Raw genomic sequence first — 22,670 nt, forward strand, 5'->3', positions numbered from 1 at the left:
AACCCCATAGAGCTTGACCGTATGGTACGCAAGAAGTGCCCATCAAGCCAATCCAACTTGTGGGAGGGGCTTCTGGAAGCATGGGGTGAAATTTCTCCCGATTACCTCAGCAAATTAACAGCTAGAATGCCAAAGGTCTGCAATGCTGTAATTGCTGCAAATGGAGCATTGTTTGACGAAAGCAAAGTTTGAAGGAGAAAATTATTATTTGAAATAAAAATCATTATTTCTAACCTTGTCAATGTCTTGACTATATTTTATAGTCATTTTGCAACTCATTTGATAAATATAAGTGTGAGTTTGCATGGAAAACACAAAATTGTCTGGGTGACCCCAAACTTTTGAACGGTAGTGTATATAAAAATTGTTTGACCATCTTGATACATTATATGAGTTCCGTTTCTTACCCCAAGGGGACTACTAATATCATAAATGTAGTACTGTTATGTTGTACAGTGCTCTGTCTCAGATATTAGGTCATCATAATTTAAATATCAGTCCTGGATTGCAGTCTGGCAGATTCAGATGCTAGTTGACACACCTCATTTCTACTTCCTGTATTGCTTGCTGTGTGGAACTCACTAACTGGCTTGAGTGTCAGTTGTTTCTATGCAACTCCAGTCTTCATTCTTCTTTATGAGAGCATGCGCAGTAGAAGGGAGAGGACTCTAATGAGCTTGTGGATTCAACAGGTGGAACAGACCTGCCTCTCCTTTCACGAATTTACGTACACCAGCCCGGATTAGTGAGTGGTCGAATGTTCTCCACCCAAACACATATTGTTGCATTTTCAATTTCATGACAATCATACAGATTTTGCATGTTGTTTTTGTAATTTTGTATTCACTGTTGTCAACAATGGCAACTGATCACTAGAAATCTTTTTAAAAGTGTCGGATTTGAATGTATATCAGTATCGGCGGATTTTCTGAGCAGAATTAGAGATATTGAGATTCCTAATGGGGCTTTGCTGGTCTCATTTGATGTGACCAGCCTGTATACTTCCATCACCCATACGAGGGGTATGATGAGTGTGAGCAAAGCACTTGATGGAACTGAATTTTCCTGTGAGTGCAAAGAGTTTTTGATGGGCCTGTTGGATATAGTGCTAACCTGTAATCACTTTCTGTTCAATGATGAATACTTTATGCAACTTCGTGGAACAGCTATGGGGTCCAATGTGGCCCCTACGTATGCCAATATTGTCATGGCTGACATGGAGGAGACGTCGATCTATGTATCCCACCACTTCACTTCGGTACTTGGGTGGTGGCGATACATAGATGACGTCTTCCTCATTTGGACAGGGGACCTGTTTGGTTTGAACAGTTTTTTTGAATTTTTAAACTTGATAGACTCCGACATTCAATTCACAATGGTTGTTTCTAATAGTCAGGTCCAATTTCTTGACACCTTGGTTTGCATACAAAATAATAAACTTGTAACTGATTTATTTGTTAAAGACACGGACTGCAACAATCTACTCAGCTTTGATAGTCATCACCCTAAGGGGATGATCAAATCCCTACCGTATAGTCAGCTATTGAGGGTTAAACGGATTGTTGATGATCCCATTAGTTTAGACCATAAACTCAATATGATGGTTAGGAAGTTTATAGACAGCGGATACCCAGAGCGTCTTCTTAAGACACATCTGGAAAGAGTAAAACGAGTGGATAGGGCCCAATTAGGGCAGGATAAGAAGAAGACTCAGCGGAAAATGGATAGACTCCCTATGGTTTCCACATTTAGTGTATGCAGTCCTAATGTGGCAAATATTATCAGAAAACATTGGGGAATTTTGAGTAACTACTATGATAAAGTGACAGAATTCCAATCCTCTCCTTTATTTTCGTACAGAAGACCCCGCAATTTAAGGGATAGATTGGTCGTGACGGATGTCAGTACAAGGAATGTTCAGGGTAGAGGTAGACAACAGGACTCGACACGGAATGGATGTTTTCCCTGCCTGTCCTGCGATAGTTGTGTGATTATTCTCAAAGGCAGTTCTTTTTTGCATCCTACCACCGGTAAAACGTATAGGATCACCTCCTACTACACATGCAGAAGTGATTATGTTATTTATGTTCTACAATGTCCTTGTAATTTGATTTACGTGGGGGAGACCACAACTGAATGTAGACTGAGATTAAACAATCACAAGTCCAGCATACGTACGAAGAAGGTTGAACTCCCTGTAGCGCGACATTTTGTAGAAATGGGTCATAGTGTACAACAACTTAGATTTTGCATTATTGATAGGGTTCCCCCCCTTAAACGGGGAGGGAATAGGGAATTGATCCTTAAACAACGGGAGGTTCAGTGGATCAATAGACTAAATTCCCTCCACCCTAATGGTCTCAATATTGATTACCCCTTGAATGTATTCAAATAAGTATTTTATTACATCTAGGACATTGTGGTCCAGATTGTTTTGAAAAGTCATTCTCTCCATGTACAGCCTTTTAGATTTGGCCTCTGCGTTCCTTGGGGATTCCTTTGCCTAGTGATATCTGTTCATGATCCCTTCACTACTCTAGATATTGTCTGATGTATAGGAATAGGAAAGCAATTATACTGTAACAATTTTTAATGTACTTACCTCTTTCTTCTTTCTTCTTTTTTATAGATTGAAGTCTCGATATTGATATTGGAAGACACTTGCCAACTGGAACAAGGAATTCTGTACACATGTGGCCTTTTTTTCTGTCAAAGGAGAGTGTTATTGAATAAAAAAAATTTCATTGAAATTTTTATTTATATTTTTCTCTACATTTTGATCTATGTGAACTGTAATAATGTTGTTGATTTTGCACAGCTTCACCACATCTGCCATCTATGTTTGTTTAGTATCACTTGAGTTGCTTATTGACTCTTTTCATTTATATATATTTTGAGCCGTGAATGACAGCTCCGCAACTGGGGAGTTCTGATCTGAAGGTATATGATTCTGCTCTTTCTCCAGAGATCCCTTAATATGAGTAATACTATACACCTCTGTGTTGATGATATATCATCACATTGGTAGAGTATTTTTCCATGGGACTTGAGTTTTGCACGTTATGTGAGTGGGCGTTCTCTTGTCTCTTGGGACAGAAGGCATTTTAATTGAGCAAAACCTATTACTGTGCATTTTATACACAGTTTTCATTTACTCCATCTTGAATAGCGGAATGCATCATTCACGACTTCATTAGAAGTATTTTAGTGGTACTCTTACCTCGTAATTTGTAGTTTTGGCATATTTGCCCTTAACAAACATGGCGTATTATGTTGCATTGACCCTAGCACGACTGTGCGATTTGATGGGCCTCTGCTAGTGATGTAATCATGTCAGCTGTTGCGTCGCTGTGCAGTGTCACGGCGAGTCAGATCACATGTGATAGCCTTACCCAATGGACAGATAGAGTTGGAGCATGCGCAGTTCGGTGCTTGTGACGCCGAAAAATTTTAATCTACACATGTTCTGTTCAGGATGTCCTTGTTTTTTCCAGATTGGTGAGTGCCAGCTATTGTGTATTATAATGTGATTATTAATCGATATGCAATTAATGCATTATACTATTTTATATGCACGTATTACACTTGTTGGAATTTTAAAGTTCTTCATACCATTTGTCAATGATTGACTCTTGTACACATATACAGTGAAGGAAATAAGTATTTGATTCCTTGCTGATTTTGTACGTTTGCCCACTGTCAAAGACATGAACAGTCTAGAATTTTTAGGCTAGGTTAATTTTACCAGTGAGAGATAGATTATATAAAAAAAAAAAAAGAAAATCACATTGTCAAAATTATATATATTTATTTGCATTGTGCACAGAGAAATAAGTATTTGATCCCTTTGGCAAACAAGACTTAATACTTGGTGGCAAAACCCTTGTTGGCAAGCACAGCAGTCAGACATTTTTTTGTAGTTGATGATGAGGTTTACACACATGTTAGATGGAATTTTGGCCCACTCCTCTTTGCAGATCATCTGTAAATCATTAAGATTTCGAGGCTGTCGCTTGGCAACTCGTATCTTCAGCTCCCTCCATAAGTTTTAGATGGGATTAAGGTCTGGAGACTGGCTAGGCCACTCCATGACCTTAATGTGCTTCTTTTTTGAGCCACTCCTTTGTGTCCTTGGCTGTATGTTTCGGGTCATTGTCATGCTGGAAGACCCAGCCACGAGCCATTTTTAATGTCCTGGTGGAGGGAAGGAGGTTGTCACTCAGGATTTGACGGTACATGGCTCCATCCATTCTCCCATTGATGCGGTGAAGTAGTCCTGTGCCCTTAGCAGAGAAACACCCCAAAAACATAATGTTTCCACCTCCATGCTTGACAGTGGGGACGGTGTTCTTTGGGTCATAGGCAGCATTTCTCTTCCTCCAAACACGGCGAGTTGAGTTAATGCCAAAGAGCTCAATTTTAGTCTCACCTGACCACAGCACCTTCTCCCAATCACTCTCAGAATCATCCAGATGTTCATTTGCAAACTTCAGACGGGCCTGTACATGTGCTTTCTTGAGCAGGGGGACCTTGCGGGCACTGCAGGATTTTAATCCATTACGGTGTGATGTGTTACCAATGGTTTTCTTGGTGACTGTGGTCCCAGCTGCCTTGAGATCATTAACAAGTTCCCCCCGTGTAGTTTTCGGCTGAGCTCTCACTTTCGTCAGGATCAAGGATACCCCACGAGGTGAGATTTTGCATGGAGCCCCAGATCGATGTCGTTTGACAGTCATTTTGTATGTCTTCCATTTTCTTACTATTGCACCAACAGTTGTCTCCTTCTCACCCAGCGTCTTACTTATGGTTTTGTAGCCCATTCCAGCCTTGTGCAGGTCTATAATCTTGTCCCTGACATCCTTAGAAAGCTCTTTGGTCTTGCCCATGTTGTAGAGGTTAGAGTCAGACTGATTAATTGAGTCTGTGGACAGGAGTCTTTTATACAGGTGACCATGTAGGACAGCTGTCTTTAATGCAGGCACCAAGTTGATTTGGAGCGTGTAACTGGTCTGGAGGAGGCTGAACTCTTAATGGTTGGTAGGGGATCAAATACTTATTTCTCTGTGCACAATGCAAATAAATATATACAATTTTGACTATGTGATTTTCTTTTTTTTTTTTTATATAATCTATCTCTCACTGGTAAAATTAACTTAGCCTAAAAATTCTAGACTGTTCATGACTTTGACAGTGGGCAAACTTACAAAATCAGCAAGGGATCAAATACTTATTTCCTCCACTGTATATGATATTTTGATACACTGTTATTCGGGGTATTTTTCAATATGAATTGTATAATTGCTGCTATTTAGAGGATTTGTTAATTGAGCTTTGTGCTCCCTATATATACCTGTGTGTGCTTTTCACTAATTGCTTGAAAATGCTTCCATGGAGGAAGTGAAACGTTGCTGTGTTGGGTGAATAAACTTCATTTTTTTCTATTGAGTGCTGCTTCTTTGCGCGATTTTTTCCATATACCACACTGGGAGAATGTCACTCCCTGTTATCTGAAGCTTAGCACCAACTGTATTTGGTTTTTTGCACAGTGCTGCTCCTATTATATGGTTGTTTCTATGGTTTTGTTATATATACTGTCTTAATGTTTATTCATTATGTTAATGATACACACACTATATATGGTTCACACATTGCTTGTATCACTATGCTTGATAAAGGTCCTATAGCAGGACGGAAACGTTGCAGCTTGTGCTGGCTTAATAAACCAAAATTCTTTTCACTAACGGAGTGCTGTGGGATTTTCTTCAATATATATATATATATATATATATATATATATATATATATATACACTACCATTCAAAAGTTTGGGGTCACCCAGACAATTTTGTGTTTTCCATGAAAGCTCACACTTTATATTTATCAAGTGAGTTGCAAAATGACTAGAGAATATAGTCAAGACATTGACAAGGTTAGAAATAATGATTTTTATTTCAAATAATAATTTTCTCCTTCAAACTTTGCTTTCGTCAAAGAATGCTCCATTTGCAGCAATTACAGCATTGCAGACCTTTTGGCATTCTAGCTGTTCATTTTCTGATGTAATCGGGAGAAATTTCACCCCATGCTTCTAGAAACCCCTCCCACAAGTTGGATTGACTTGATGGGCACTTCTTGCGTACCATACGGTCAAGCTGCTCCCACAACAGCTCTATGGGGTTGAGATCTGGTGACTGCGCTGGCCACTCCATTACAGATAGAATACCAGCTGCCTGCTTCTTCCCTAAATAGTTCTTGCATAATTTGGAGGTGTGCTTTGGGTCATTGTCCTGTTGTAGGATGAAATTGGCTCCAATCAAGCGTTGTCCACAGGGTATGGCATGGCGTTGCAAACTGGAGTGATAGCCTTCCTTATTCAAAATCCCTTTTACCTTGTACAAATCTCCCACTTTACCAGCACCAAATCAACCCCAGACCATCACATTACCTCCACCATGCTTTACAGATGGCGTCAGGCACTCTTCCAGCATCTTTTCAGTTGTTCTGCATCTCACAAATGTTCTTCTGTGTGATCCAAACACCTCAAACTTCGATTAGTCTGTCCATAACACTCTTTTCCAATCTTCCTCTGTCCAATGTCTGTGTGCTTTTGCCCATATTAATCTTTTCCTTTTATTAACCAGTCTCAGATATGGATTTTTCTTTGCCACTCTGCCCTGAAGGCCAGCATCCCGGAGTCGCCTCTTCACTGTAGACGTTGACACTGGCGTTTTGAAGGTACTATTTAATGAAGCTGCCAGTTGAGGACCTGTGAGGCGTCTATTTCTCAAACTAGAGACTCTAATGTACATGTCTTGTTGCTCAGTTGTGCAGCGGGGCCTCCCACTTCTCTTTCTACTCTGGTTAGAGCCTGTGTGTGCTGTCCTCTGAAGGGAGTAGTACACACCGTTGTAGGGAATCTTCAGTTTCTTGGCAATTTCTCGCATGGAATAGCCTTTATTTCTAAGAACAAGAATAGACTGTCGAGTTTCACATGAAAGCTCTCTTTTTTTAGCCATTTTGAGAGTTTCATCTAACCCACAAATGTAATGCTCCAGATTCTCAACTAGCTCAAAGGAAGGTCAGTTTTATAGCTCCTCTAAATAGCAAAACTGTTTACAGCGGTGCTAACATAATTGCACAAGGGTTTTCAAGTGTTTTCTAATCATCCATTAGCCTTCTAACACAGTTAGCAAACACAATGTACCATTAGAACACTGAAGTGATGGTTGCTGGAAATGGGCCTCTATACACCTATGTAGATATTGCATTAAAAACCAGACGTTTGCAGCTAGAATAGTCATTTAGCACATTAACAATGTATAGAGTGTATTTCTAATTAATTTAATGTTATCTTCATTGAAAAAAACTGTGCTCTTCTTTCAAAAATAAGGAAATTTCTAAGTGACCCTAAACTTTTGAATGGTAGTGTATGTGTGTGTATATATATATATATATATATATATATATATATATATATATATATATATATATAAAGAGAAAACTTGCAGCACTCCAGTGTGAAAGAATGGTGATATATTCAGTCAAACACAAAGCGACATTTCAATCCTACTTGGCTTGGCTGCTTGGCAACTGAGGACGCTGTCATCTACTATGCTTACACGGTGGAACGCACTGTGTCGTCACCACGTCATCTGAGCGTCCTGAATGCTTTTAGTTTTTGTCTTACTATATTCAGTAATTTCCTATTCATCCATATTGGTCTCATTTTATTCCTAGACATTTTGTTACCAGTGGGTATAAACTTACTACACGATTCATGTAATGTATCTTTAAAAACTTCCAATTTATCTTCAGTATTCCTATTTACCATTACATGATCCCAGTCAACAAGACTTAGTGCTTCCCTCAGTCGATTGAATTTTGCTTTCCTAAAACTCCAGGTTTTTGTTGCTCCCCTTTGTACGTATTGTGGGAATGGGGAGGGGGGAAGCGGGGTTGGACAAAGGGAAAGGGGATGTTTAGGCGATGTCATTGTGGTGCCCGGTTGTAGGCAGCACAATTTATAGATCCCAAAATTCACAATTTTTCCATCTCAAAAATCGCAACATCTGCTATTTGTTGCTTGTTTTACCTCCCCATTGAATTTAATGGGGGAAAACCTGCAAAAGAGAAGCAGCGATTCTGAAGCATAAATTGACATACTGCAGATTAAAAAACCGCACCGCAGGTCAATTTATGAAGGGTTTTGAGGCATATTATTTATGCAGCGTGTGGATGAGATTTGTAATATGCTGCACACAGTATTATGCTGTGGATTTTCCGCAATGAAATACGTTGTGGAAAATCTGCAGTATTTACGCTATGTGTGAACTTACCCATAGTGTTTCTCTGTGCTGAAGGTGATATATTTTGTCTTTTCAGGAATTATAGCATTCTAGGCTTTGTATTTTGGACATGGCCAAAATCTCAACACATTAAGTGGAATTTATGACATTTTCTATGTCAGTTCTCTGGCGTGGACAAGTGAGAAACGCATGAAAAAAAAATATCACAATTGGTGCAAAAATATGTGACTTTTGGTGCATTTACACCAACATCGGCACTTTTCAAAAAAGTGTGAGGGTTTTAGTGAAAGTTGGCGTGGTATGAAGTGGTGCAAAAAATTATATCTTATTAAATTAGCCACATCTTACTCCAGCTATTTTTATATTAAGTCCGGCATCTGCACATCTCTGACTGTCTGTGCTTCTGAAAGCGAAACCTACAACTGGGCGTGTATTATGTGCATACATCGGGGCGTGTTTACTACTTTTACTAGCTGAGCGTTGTGTATAGAAGTATCTTCCACTTCTCTTCACAACGCCCAGCTTCTGGCAGTGCAGACACAGCGTGTTCTCGAGAGATCACGCTGTGACGTCACTCACAGGTCCTGCATCGTGTCAGACGAGCGAGGACACATCGGCACCAGAGGCTACAGATGATTCTGCAGCAGCATCGGCGTTTGCAGGTAAGTCGATGTAGCTACTTACCTGCAAATGCTGATGCTGCTGCAGAATCAACTGTAGCCTCTGGTGCCGACACGATGCAGGACCTGTGAGTGACGTCACAGATCTGCACTGCCAGAAGCTGGGCGTTCTGAAGAGAAGTGGATGATGCTTCTATACACAACGCCCAGCTAGTAAAAGTAGTAAACACGCCCCGATGTACACACATAATACACGCCCAGTTGTACTTTTACTTTTCAACACGCCCAGTTGTACTTTTGCAAGCCTCATTTGCATAAATACGAAAATGGTCATAACTTGGCCAAAAATGCTCGTTTTTTTAAAATAAAAACGTTACTGTAATCTACATTGCAGCGCCTATCTGCTGCAATAGCAGATAGGGGTTGCACAATCTGGTGACAGAGCCTCTTTAAGAAACATTCAGCATAAACTGAAAGTGTGTCAGAGTAAGCAAATGTTTTGGCTTGTGAAAATTAACAAGAGTTCTTTCAGAGAAAAATGTTCCTGTAATTTGTGGAACTACATTATGTATTTACTCTCAGCGATTAAATTCTCCTCCCTCTCGAATTTTCCTTTTTAACTAATAGAATGTGATAATAATCATGTCACACCTATTATCAACAAGTTATCAGTGTTAATCAGAAACCCATTTATTTCTTAAGACCTTGTACTACTTTTTAGTACTTTTTCTTGCATGAGGAATCCTTGAGGGAAATGTGGAATCTACAGCTATCCCACTGTGCATTAAAGATTTGGCAATCTTTGTTTTGCTCTGCCAGTAATGAGCTAAGGTGGTAGAGAATGTATTCTTTTCTGAGTGTTCCATGAACATCCTCCACTGATTAACTGAATTTATTTAATAACTATATTCATGTCTCATGCGTCCAACTGCTTCCTTCATTCATCATATTTCATGTCTACGATAATGAGGAGGATTACTTGTGCACTCAGCGCTGTAACTATAATGGATTAAGAAGAAATAAAAGGTAAGGAAAAAAACAAATATCTTTGCAATTCCACTGTATGGACAAAATGTATTGGGACACACCTCTTAACCCTTTCTCACATTATCACATACATGCACATCTTGGGAAGGGTCACCCAGGGCCGGCCTTAGGATAGATGGCGCACCGTGCAAAATTATCTTTCGGCGCCCCACCCCATCATAAAAAAATTCCCCATAAAAAAGTGTAATGCCCCCCCACCGTCTAATGCCCTATTTAGTGCCACCACACAGTATAATGCCCCTTTAGTGCCCCACATGCAGCATAATAATATATTATAACCCCTTCAAGGACACAGTATTTTGTCCTCTAATTGTGCCCACACAGTATTATGCCCCCTAAGTGCCACACACTATATTGCCCTGTGTAGTGCCTTTATGCAGTGTAATTTCCAAAGAAGTGGTCCCCACACAGTATAATGCCCCCCTCCCCTGGCTGCCACACACGGCTCTCCCTAGAAGATAGTTCCCCCCTGTAGTTTGTGCCATACAGCCTCCATATAGACAGTGCGATAATGCTCCACCTCCTCCTTGTAGACAGTGCCATACAGCCCCCCACCTCCCCCTTGTAGACAGTGCCACACAGCCCCTTGTAGGTAGTGCCACTCAGCCCCCATATAGGTAGTCCCACACAGCCCCCTTGTAGGTAGTGCCAAACAGCCCCCCACCTCCCCCTTGTAGACAGTGCCACACGGCCAATGTAGGTAGTGCCACACAGCCCCTATGTAGGTAGTGCCACACAGTCCCCATGTAGGTAATGCCACACAGCACCATGTAGGTAGTGCCACACAGCCCCCATGTAGGTAGTGCCACACAGTCCCCTTGTAGGCAGTATGATCTAAACCGAGAAGAAAAATGAAATCCCCTTTCGTGGCTCAGTTCCTCTGTAAATAACCTTGGATGCTTCCTCAAATTTCCATATGATGAGATTGAATGGTAAAGAAAGGGAGGTAGTCCATAGTATGAAGTTTTTTTACATTTATTTAACGTGTTTTAAAGTAATAAAGCAACGCGTTTCAAGACCGAACCGGTCTCTTCCTCAGGCTAAAAACACAATGACTAAAAGCAATCCTCATCGTACCTTTAATAGCTGGCCGGAGCTCTTGGAAGGAAACTCATTGGTTAGAGGTTAGGGTTCATAATTAATTATATGTGTAACACTGGATGGAAGTCTAAATATAGGGTGTGTTTTTTTAAACGCTTGAAAATATATCTGTACGACTATGTATGCCTATATCAAAAAAGGTGGCTTCAATCCTATCTTAAAAAATTTGATTAGTAATAAATAGTTTAAATAAAGTGTCATCCGTTTATAGTGGCATATAGTTTTGCCACAACCTAGTTAGCCCTTTTAGCTAAACAAATAATATTACAGATTGTGAGTATATGATCTTAGATATATAAACAGGAAAAAGGTACAATAAATAGAAAACAAATCTAAAACCTATTACAACTTTTGGATATATACTGTATAATAATGCATAAAAAGTGTATAATAAGAAATACATTATAAAATACAGTATAGTCTAATAAAAAACAATATAATATAATAAAAAACGGTTGCCTTGAGAACACACATATACATGTACACATACACATATACACATATACCTCATGCCCAGTGTCGCCGCTAGTAGCCTCCTTGGCTGCTACAGTGGTAGCGATGCCACTGGGAGAAGAAGGGTTCCCAACCACCAATTATTATTTTTTTTGACAAGTTGGCTCAAAATCATGGGCAGACAGAAATGTTTACGGACAGTTTACAAAATTGAGAACATGTTTCTTGAACTTAAAACATCAATATAACCAGGTTAGCAATGTTAATTGTGAATTAGAAAGTGATAATAGTTAAAAATCATAAAATCATAATAATAGGATCAGGTCAACTCAATCTGCATTTTTACTTTTTGTAATGCTCTGGTTCAGTTCAACTAGGCTGCGGCACTAAAACTTGAAGACAGGAGATATAGCTACATACTACAGTGTACACACTGCACACACTACATATACACACACACTGCACACATACTACATATACACACACACTGCACATATACTACATATACTCACTGCACACACACTACATATACACACTACATATACACACTGCACACATACTACATATACACATACTGCACACAAACTACATATACACACTGCACATACACTGCATAAACACATACTGAACACATACTACATATACATAAATACATATATACTGCACATGCTACACATATACTATATACACACACTGCACACATACACACTACACATACTACATATACACACACTGCACACATACTACATAAACACACTGCACACACTACATATACACACACTGCACACATACTACATATATACACACAGGGCCAGCCTTAGGGGTGTGCGACCTGTGCCTTCGCTCAGGGCACATCACTCCAGCAGGTGGAAGGGGACTCTGCACTGGCTCCCTTCCCCTGCTTGTTTCAGAAGCACCCGGGCCAAGCGACTCAGCAGTTGCCTTTCCACCCGGGCGCTTCTTCACTCCGTGGCCGTCGCTACCTCTGTAGCAGCCATAGCAGCTGTTAGCGGTGACACCGGGCATGAGGGCGTTAGCGACGGCACTATAGCAGAGCAGGCAGGTATTTCCCATCTCTGCTATCTACCAGCGCCACTGTAGCTCCCTGAAGGAGCGGAATCCCAGTGTGGCCGGGGATTCCGGTCCTGAAGCGCTCCTTGATGTCTCTGTCCATATATGGACAGTAATCCAGAATAAATATTGGGATGCACTCCTCAATTTGTTGGTGTGGTGCTAGTAGGGTAGGGACGAAAATCCCACAATATAAAGAAATATAACCCCAGCACACACAAAAGTACAAAAGAGATCAAGATGCAAACTATATTTAAGTTTTATTGCAACAAAATGATGGTATTGTAGTAGTAAGCGACTTGATAGGACGTTTCGGCCGACCCACGGCCTTTGTCACTGTCGCTGATTGTAGATGTCTCTGGTATGGGATGTCCGCCGGATCTGCCCTGTGTCCTGAAGGAATTTTGAGGCAGATTTTTCTTGCCTTACAGAAAAACGTGTGTAAACATACACTACGAGTGTAGTGCTTTTTTTTTTTTAGGCGTTTTCTGTCATTCTCGAAACAATTTTTGGTAGGGGTGCGCTGAGGAAATTTTATTTTTCCAGTGCTGTCTCGAGTCCAAAAAGGTTGGGAAACTCTGTACTAGGCTACAGGATCCCGTAGTGGAGAAGCTCAGTTCGTCGTGGGAACGGGGCCTAGGTGAGTACAATTTTTGTTTTTGTTTGGGGACACTGTCTACAAGGGGGAGGTGGGGGACTGTATGGCACTGTCTACAAGGGGGAGGTGAGGGGGCTGTATGGCACGATCTACAAGGAGGAGCTGGGAGATTATGGTACAGTCTACAGGGAGGCTGTATGGCAAAATCTACAGGGGGCACTATACTGTGTGGGGGCCGCTAAGCGGACATTATACTGTGTAGGGGTACTATAGGGGGCATAATACGGTGACCACAATTAGAGGACAAAATACTGTGTCCTTGAAGGGGTAGTAATATATTATTAAATATTATTATTATACTGTATGGGGGCACTAAAGGGGCATTATAATTTTTTTATGGGGCATTTTTTTTTAATGATGGGGTGGGGCGCCAAAAGATCATTTCGCACGGGGCACCATCTATCCTAAGGCCAGCCCTGTATACACTCTGCACACATACACACTGCACACATACTACACATACACACTGCACATATACTACACATACACATACTACATATACACACACTGTACACATACTACATATACACACACACTGCACATATACTACATATACTCACTGCACACACACTACATATACACACTACATATACACACTGCACACATACTACATATACACATACTGCACACAAACTACATATACACACTGCACATACACTGCATAAACACATACTGAACACATACTACATATACATAAATACATATATACTGCACATGCTACACATATACTATATACACACACTGCACACATACACACTACACATACTACATATACACACACTGCACACATACTACATAAACACACTGCACACACTACATATACACACACTGCACACATACTACATATACATAAATACATATGTACTGCACATGCTACACACATACTATATATACACACTGCACACATATACACTGCACACATACTACACATACACACTACATATACACACACTGTACAAATACTACATATACACACACACTCCACACATACTACATACATACACTGCACACATACTACATATACATAAATACATATATACTGCACATGCTACACACATACTACACATACACACTGCACACATACTACACATACACACACTACATACACACACACACACATTGTACACATACTACATATACACACACACACTGCACACATATTACATACACACACACACTGAACACATACTACATATACACACACTGTACATATACACACACTGAACACATACACACACTACACATACTACATACACACACATACTACACATCCACACAATACACATACTACATATACAAACACACTGCACACATACTAAATATACACACTTCACACATACTACATATACACACTGCACAAATACTACACAAACACACACTGCACACATACTACATATACATACACCACACACATACTACATATACACACACTGCACACATACTACACATACACACTACATAGACACACACACACACACACACACACACACACACACACACACACTGCACACATACTACATATACACACGCACTGCACACATACTACATATACACACACACACACACACACACACACACACACAGCACACACACACACATACATACATACATACACACACTGCACACATACTACATATACACATAAATACTACACATATAGATACATACATTGAAACACACAGTAATTGCATACTCCAGTCACCCTTTTGGCTTTATACATTGACACTTATATCCTTCCTGTAGTCTGCTCCTCCTTCTCAGAAGCTGTGCCAGTACGATCACCGCGGGAGCCCCCAGGCCTGCTATATCAATATTAGGCACGGCCTAATACAGTAGATTGCCTGTTCGTTTTACACTGACAGGCAGTAATGCTTTAGTATACCAAAGTATTAGCTCAGCAATCATAATTGTAAAAGGCCTAGTGAGGCAAAAAAAAACATTTAAATAAAGTTTATTAAAAAACTTTTTTTCTATAAAAAGTGGTTTTATTTAGTTAAAATGTAAAGAAAAATAAAAAACACATATATGGTATCGCTGCAATCGTAACGACACGAACAGTAAAGTTAACACATTAATTAAACCACATGGTGAATTCCATACTAAAAACGCAAAAAAAAATGGCAAAACTGCTTTTTTTATCTCAATTCCCCCCCCAAAAAATATGATAAAAGTTAATCAATAAGTCCCATGTACCTCAAAATGATGCTAATGAAATATACACCTCTACCCGCAAAAAAACATAGTCTCATACGGCCACATCGATAGTTTAAAAGTGTTTTTATTGTGCAAACGTAGTAAAATATAAAAACCTCTTCATACTTAGTATCGCCGTATTTGTACCAACTCATATAATAAAAGTAACAACGCATAATGGACGGCATACATTTAAAACGCTAAAAACAATGCTGGAATAGCATTTTTTTTTTTTCAGTTTCCTCCCTGCAAAAAGTTAATAAAAGATAATCAATATACATTTTGCACCTAGAAATAGTGCCATTAGGCTATGTCGATGGAAAAATAAAAAGTTTTGACTCTTGGTATGCCAAGATGAAAAAACTATATAGAATGCTTTGTCCTTAAAGAGGCTCTGTCACCAGATTTTGCAACCCCTATCTGCTATTGCAGCAGATAGGCGCTGCAATGTAGATTACAGTAACGTTTTTATTTTTAAAAAACGAGCATTTTTGGCCAAGTTATGACCATTTTTGTATTTATGCAAATGAGGCTTGCAAAAGTACAACTGGGCGTGTTGAAAAGTAAAAGTACAACTGGGCGTGTATTATGTGCGTACATCGGGGCGTTTTTACTTCTTTTACTAGCTGGGCGTTCTGACGAGAAGTATCATACACTTCTCTTCAGAACGCCCAGCTTCTGGCAGATCACGCTGTGACGTCACTTCCCCAGGTCCTGCATCGTGTCAGATGAGCGAGGACACATCAGCACCAGAGGCTACAGTTGACTCTGCAGCAGCATCGGCGTTTGCAGGTAAGTAGCTACATCGACTTACCTGCAAACGCCGATGCTGCTGCAGAATCATCTGTAGCCTCTGGTGCCGATGTGTCCTCGCTCGTCTGACACGATGCAGGACCTGGGAAAGTGACGTCACAGCGTGATCTGCCAGAAGCTGGGCGTTCTGAAGAGAAGTGGATGATACTTCTCGTCAGAACGCCCAGCTAGTAAAAGAAGTAAAAACGCCCCGATGTACGAACATAATACACGCCCAGTTGTACTTTTACTTTTCAACACGCCCAGTTGTACTTTTGCAAGCCTCATTTGCATAAATACAAAAATGGTCATAACTTGGCCAAAAATGCTCGTTTAAAAAATAAAAACGTTACTGTAATCTACATTGCAGCGCCTATCTGCTGCAATAGCAGATAGGGGTTGCAAAATCTGGTGACAGAGCCTCTTTAAGTCCAAAATAGGCTTGGTCATTAAAAAAAGGGTTGGCTATTCATTAAATACAGGTCTTTCATTCAGTCACATTGCCACTGGTGTATAAAATCCAGCACCTAGCCATGCAGTCTGCCTTTACAAACATATGTGAAAGAATGGGTCGTTCTAAAAGTGCTCACTGAATTACTGTGTGGTACTGTAATAGGTTGCCCACCATTGGAACAGTCAGTCCGTAAAATTTCTTCCCTCCTAGATAATCAACTGTGAGTGGTATTATTGCAAATTAAAAGTGTTTAGGAACCACAGGAACTCACAAAGTCACGAAGTGTCAGACCACATAAAGTTCCAGGGTTGCCGAGTGCTGAGGAACAAAGTGCATAAAAGTTGCCAACGCTCTGCTGACTCAATAACTGAAGATTTCCAAACATTCTCTGGCATTTAAATCAGCACAAAAACTGTGCGCCGGGCATGGATTTTTCGTGGCCGAGTAGCTGCATGAAAGCCTTACCTCACCAAGCACAATGCCAAGCGCCGGATGGAGTGGTGTATAGTCCACCACTAGTGGACTCTTGAGCAGTGGAAACAAAATTCTGTGAAGTGATAAACCACCCTTCTTAATCCGCAGTCTGGTGGATGAGTTTAAGTTTGGCAAATGCCAGAAGAATGTTACCTGCTCGACTGTATTGTGCCAACTGTAGAATTTGATGAAGGAGTGGTAATGTTATGGGGTTGTTTTTCAGGTGTTGGCCCAGGCCCCTTAGTTCCAGTGAAGGGAAATCTTAATATTTCAGCATACCAGGACATTTTGGACATGTTGGGTCGCTGACACTGCAGGCTTCTCGCCGTCTCTCTCCCAGGAGACCACATGCGGCTGCACTCTCCTGCCTCTAAGCTGCGCGCACTCGTCCCTGGTCATAAAGAGTCAGCGTGCGCACCAACAAAGTATTCCCTAACCTATCCCCTTACATCCAGAACTATATAAAGGGCTCTGCCCTTCCACTCCCTGCCTGAGCTTTGTTGTTGTATTCAAATGTTAGTCTAAGCAAATGGTCCCTTAGTTGTATCCTGCTCACAGTGTTCCCATATCCTGATTCCTGTATCCTGTATCCCGTAACCGTGTTTGTTCCTGAGCTGTATCATAGTGTTGGAGTCGTGTTATTCCATCTGCCACGTCCAATGTCATCTGCCACATCTAGTGTCATCTGCCACGTCCAGTGTCATCTACCACGGCATCATCTGTGTCAAGTGTGTGCTACATCACGTGCCTGCTTCTCCGAGTGTCTGCCAGATCATTTTCCCAGGTACTCTTACCCCAGAGACTGTTATTGACTGTTGTTTGGCCAGCTGCTACTCCTTTATGGTGGAGCGGCCTAATGGGTCCACATACCCCACAGGCGTGACAATAAGCTGAGGCCATGGATCACGCTGGTCAACAAAAGACGGCGATTCAGGTGATGCAAACGGACATGTGTGACCTGTGGGCATGCCAGGATGAGCTCTTACGGGCAGTAAATTCGATAGTCACCCATTTGGAACATCTTATTGCACCTCCTCTGGCTGCTTCCTCTGTTCATCTACCTGGTACCCCTCTTGCCTACCCTGGATCTACAATTTTGCTGCCTCTACCGCCTCGATACGCCGGGGATCCTAGGGCCTGTAGAGGCTTCATCAATCAAGGTACGATCCACTTTAGGTTACGTGCCCATCTCTTCCCCTCTGATGAGGCCAAGGTAGCATTTATTATTTCTTTCCTCGCTAACAAAGCCCTGGCAGGGGCGAACCCCATCTTGGAATGAGAGAGCCCGAAATTCTCTGATCTATCACTGTTTCTAGAGACTTTCCATACAGTGTTCGAGGAACCAGGTCGAACATCCCCTGCAGTTGCCTCACTGCTAACCCTCAAACAAGGGGAGTCAACTATACGGCAGTACGCTATCACCTTCCATAGACTGGCGGTGGAGCTGGCTTGGAAAAATGAGGCCATGGTGGCGACTTTTTGGCAGGGTCTTTCTCCTCATATTAAGGATGAACTGGCGGCTCGAGAATTTCCTGTTACCTTGGGTCCAAGAGCGCACTCTGGAAGTTCATCGGGAGGGGATACCTTGTCAACTGGCACCAAAATTTCAAAAGCCACTGCTTCCCTGTCCTACTACACCTTCGGAGGAGACTATGCAAATAGATAGACTCCGATTGTCTGACCTGTGTCGGTACTGTGGCCACAAGGGCCTCAAAAGTGGGAAACCCCAGCACCTAGGTTTGATTGGAGAGACTAACCTAGGTGAATCACTCTCTAACACTAAATTCTCTCCCACGTTGTCTATTCTATGTCAATTGTCACCAGTGAAGGATCGCACTGTGTGCCTGCTTACTTGGATTTCGGAGCGGCAGCAAATTTTATCCAGCAGGACATAGTTGATCGTCTCCATTTGACCACAGTTCCTCTAGAGAAACCCTTAGTGGTCACCTCTGTAGATGGGCAACTTCTGCCTGACCCGATTCGATCTATCACAAACCACTGAGGCTACAAATAGGAGTCCTTCATTCTGAGCTGATTGCTATGTCTTGTCCAAAGCTATCAACCCCAACCTACTGGGATTACTATGGCTTCACCAACATGCTCCAGTCCTTGATTGGAACTCTGAAGAGGTCCTCCAGTGGGGACCCCAATGTTTGCACTGATGCCTGCCTCAGGTTCGTCCCGTTCTTTCTCCACTGCCTCAATCTCTCTTTGGATTACCCCCACAATATGCCAGCTACGCGGATGTCTTCAGCAAGAAGGAGGCAGAGGTCCTTCCTCCGCATCGTCCATATGACTGTCCTATAGAGTTGCTTCCTGAATCCTCTCTTCCTCAGGGACGGGTCTAACCGCTTTTCTTGCCTGAAACCAAGGCCATGTCGCAGTATATCATGGAGCTCTTGGTGAGGGGGTTTATCAGGAGGTTTACATCAACAGACGCAGCTGGATTGTACTTCATGGAGAAAAAGGATGGGTCACTCCGACCGCGCATCAACTACCATGGATTGAACCAAGTCACCGTAAAAAACTAAGTAACCCTTGTCGCTTATCTCTGAGCTCTTCAACAGGATTCGTGAAGCTAAGGTGTTCACTAAACTGGATCAACGTGGGGCCTATAACTTGATTTGTATACGCAAGGGTGACTAATGGAAAACCGCATTTAACACCCGGGACGGTCACTACGAGTATCTTGTCATACCCTTTGGACTGTGTAACTCTCCAGCGGTGTTCCAGGAGTATGTGAATGACGTCTTCCGTAATATTCTGTATGTCTGTGTGGTGGTATATCTGGACGACATCTTGATCTACTAACGCGATCTGACAACAGGTTTTTGCCCTTCCTGGGCTATATTGTCTTCGATCGTGGTCTTCAAATGGACCCGGGGAAGGTAAGGGCCGTCTTGGAGTGGCCACGTCCTCAGGGTCTACGAGCTATATAAAGATTTCTTTGATTCGCTAATTTCTATCGCTAGTTCATTCCAAATATTTCGTCCCTTGCTGCTCCCATCTCCGCTCTCACGAGAAAGGGAGTGAACGCTAAGGACTGGACCCCTGAGGCAGAGTCCACATTCTCCTACCTCAAGAACGCCTTCACGTCTGCTTCTGTTCTTCGCCATCCTGATGTTACTCAACACTTTTCCGTGGAGGTTCATGCCTCTTCCATTGGTGCTGGAGCACTCCTGTTTCCAAAAAATTCTAAGAGTAAGGCAGTATCTTGCAGATTTTTCTCCAAACTCTTCACTCCTGCTGTGCGCAACATCTGCAGTCTGCACAGCGACAAAATTCTCGTCAAGGTAGATGGTCATTGTTCTCCACATTTAGTTTTCTTCCTCATTTCCGCCCTGCGGACAAAAACATTAAGCCCGGTGCCCTGTCTCGATCATTTGAGGCTAGTGACTCTGAAGAGAAACCTCAACATATTATTGATCCTTCAAGGATTATTGCCGTGAATCCTCTGCAGATCAAGTACACTCCTCCTGGAAAGATTTTTGTCCTTCCTGTTGACAGGAAAATAATTCTTCGCTGGCATCATAATTCCAAACTGGCCAGGCATTCTGGTGTCTGAAAGACTCAGCACTTTATTGCTCGTCATTATTGGTGGCCCTCACTACCTAGGAATGTCTTGGACTTTGTTTCCTCCTGTGCTAATTGTGCCCTAAACAAGTACCCTCATTCTAAACCTCCTGGTCTGCTCCAACCTCTGCCTGTACCTGATGCTCCCTGGCAACACATTGCTACGGACTTTATCACTGACCTTCCCCCTTCTGTTGGATGTACTACAATCTGGATAGTAGTGGATCGTTTTTTTCAAAATGGCACATTTTATTCCTTTAATGGGCTTCCCCTCAGCTCATCTGGCAGATCTGTTCGTCAAACACATCTTTCGTCTACATGGACTACCTCTTCATATTGTTTCTGACCTTGGTGTACAGTTCACGTCTAAATTCTGGCGAGCCCTGTGTATTTTTTTAGATGTGAAGCAGAACTTCTCTTCTGCCTATAACCCACAGTCTAACGGTGGAGAGGATCAACCAAATACTAGAGAATTATCTCCATCATTATGTCTCTGTCCAACATGACAACTGGGTACAGCTCCTGCCTTGGGTGGAATTCTCATACAATAACCATACAAGTGAGTCTACTGCTTCCTCTCCGTTCTATATTGTATACAGTCAGCACCCAAGAGTTCCTCTTCCTGTGTCAATTATGTCTCAGGTGCCTGTAGCCATTTCTTGATTTGGGACATTTCTTCACATCTGACAGCAGACCAAGTCTGCGAGAACATCAATGCCCCAACTCTTGTCAAGAGATTCATAAGGGGGGGGGGGTACAGTTGTGTCCGCGGTCACCAGCAGGACACTGAAGGCTTGTTGGCGTCTCCCTCCCAGGAGACGCCAACACACGTGGCTGCACTCTCCTGCCTCTAGAGTCCCCAGCCTTAAGGGGCCAGCGCACGCACCAACAAAGTGTTCCCTAACTTATCTTCTTACATGCTGGACAATATTAAGGACTTTGCCCTTCCACTCCCTGCCTGAGTGTTATTGTTGTATTCCCATGTTAGTATAAGCAAATGGTCCTGTAGTTGTATCCTGCTCCCAGTGTTCCTGTATCCTGCTTCCTGTATCCCGCAACTGTGTTTGTTTGTTCCTGAGCTGTATTATAGTTTTCGAGTTGTGTTGTTCCATCTGCCACATTCCGTGTCATCTGCCACGTCCAGTGTCATCTGCTGCGTCCAGTGTAATCCGCCGCGTCCAGTGTTGTCCACCATGTCCAGTGTCATCTGCCACGTCTAGTGTCATCTACCATGTCAAGCATCATCTGTGCCAAGTGTCTGCTACACCACATGCCCGCTTCTCCGAGTATCTGCAAGATCATCTTCCCAGGTACTCTTACCCCAGAGACTGTTATGGACTGTTGTTTGGCCAGCTGCTACTCCACTACGTCGGAGTGACCGAGTGGGTCCACATACCCCAAAGGCATGACAGGACAATTATATGCATCCAACCTTGCCCAACCATGACTTTGCCCCAGGGCACAAAGCAAGGTCTGTAATTCATGGTTGGGTGAGTTTAGTGTGGCAGAAGTTGACTGGCCCACACAGAGCCCTGACCTATACCACATTGATCACCTTTGTTATATACTAAAATGGAGATTGCACGCCAGGCCCTCTCGTTCAACATCAGTGTCTGACCTAGCAAATACTCTTTTGGATGAATGGTCAAAAATTCCCACAGACACACCCCACAATTTTGTAGAAAGCCCTCCCAGAAGAGTGGGAGCTATTTTAGTTCCACAGGGGGAGACCAACTCCACATTAATGCCTATGGATTTAGAATGGAATGTCATAAAAGCTCAAGAAGGTGAAATGTGTAGATGTCCCAATGCTTTTGTCCATATAATGTACTTTTGTATTGGGATAATCTCATAAAAAGGTTGTACCACTGGCCATGTGCAAATTATCTGGGCACATATAGTGAAGAGAAAATTATATGTGTAGTGTG

The 22,670-nt window shown here is 42.0% G+C and overlaps 1 protein-coding gene across 2 annotated transcripts in view; it reads right to left on the reverse strand.

Annotated features, from left to right (window-relative positions):
• GSG1L (GSG1 like) overlaps positions 1-22,670 on the reverse strand; it is a 418,206-nt gene that overhangs the window by 198,649 nt on the left and 196,887 nt on the right. The gene's annotated exons all lie outside the window — the stretch shown is intronic.

This window comes from Rhinoderma darwinii, chromosome 6, assembly GCF_050947455.1.
Source record: "Rhinoderma darwinii isolate aRhiDar2 chromosome 6, aRhiDar2.hap1, whole genome shotgun sequence".
Taxonomy (NCBI): domain Eukaryota; kingdom Metazoa; phylum Chordata; class Amphibia; order Anura; family Rhinodermatidae; genus Rhinoderma; species Rhinoderma darwinii.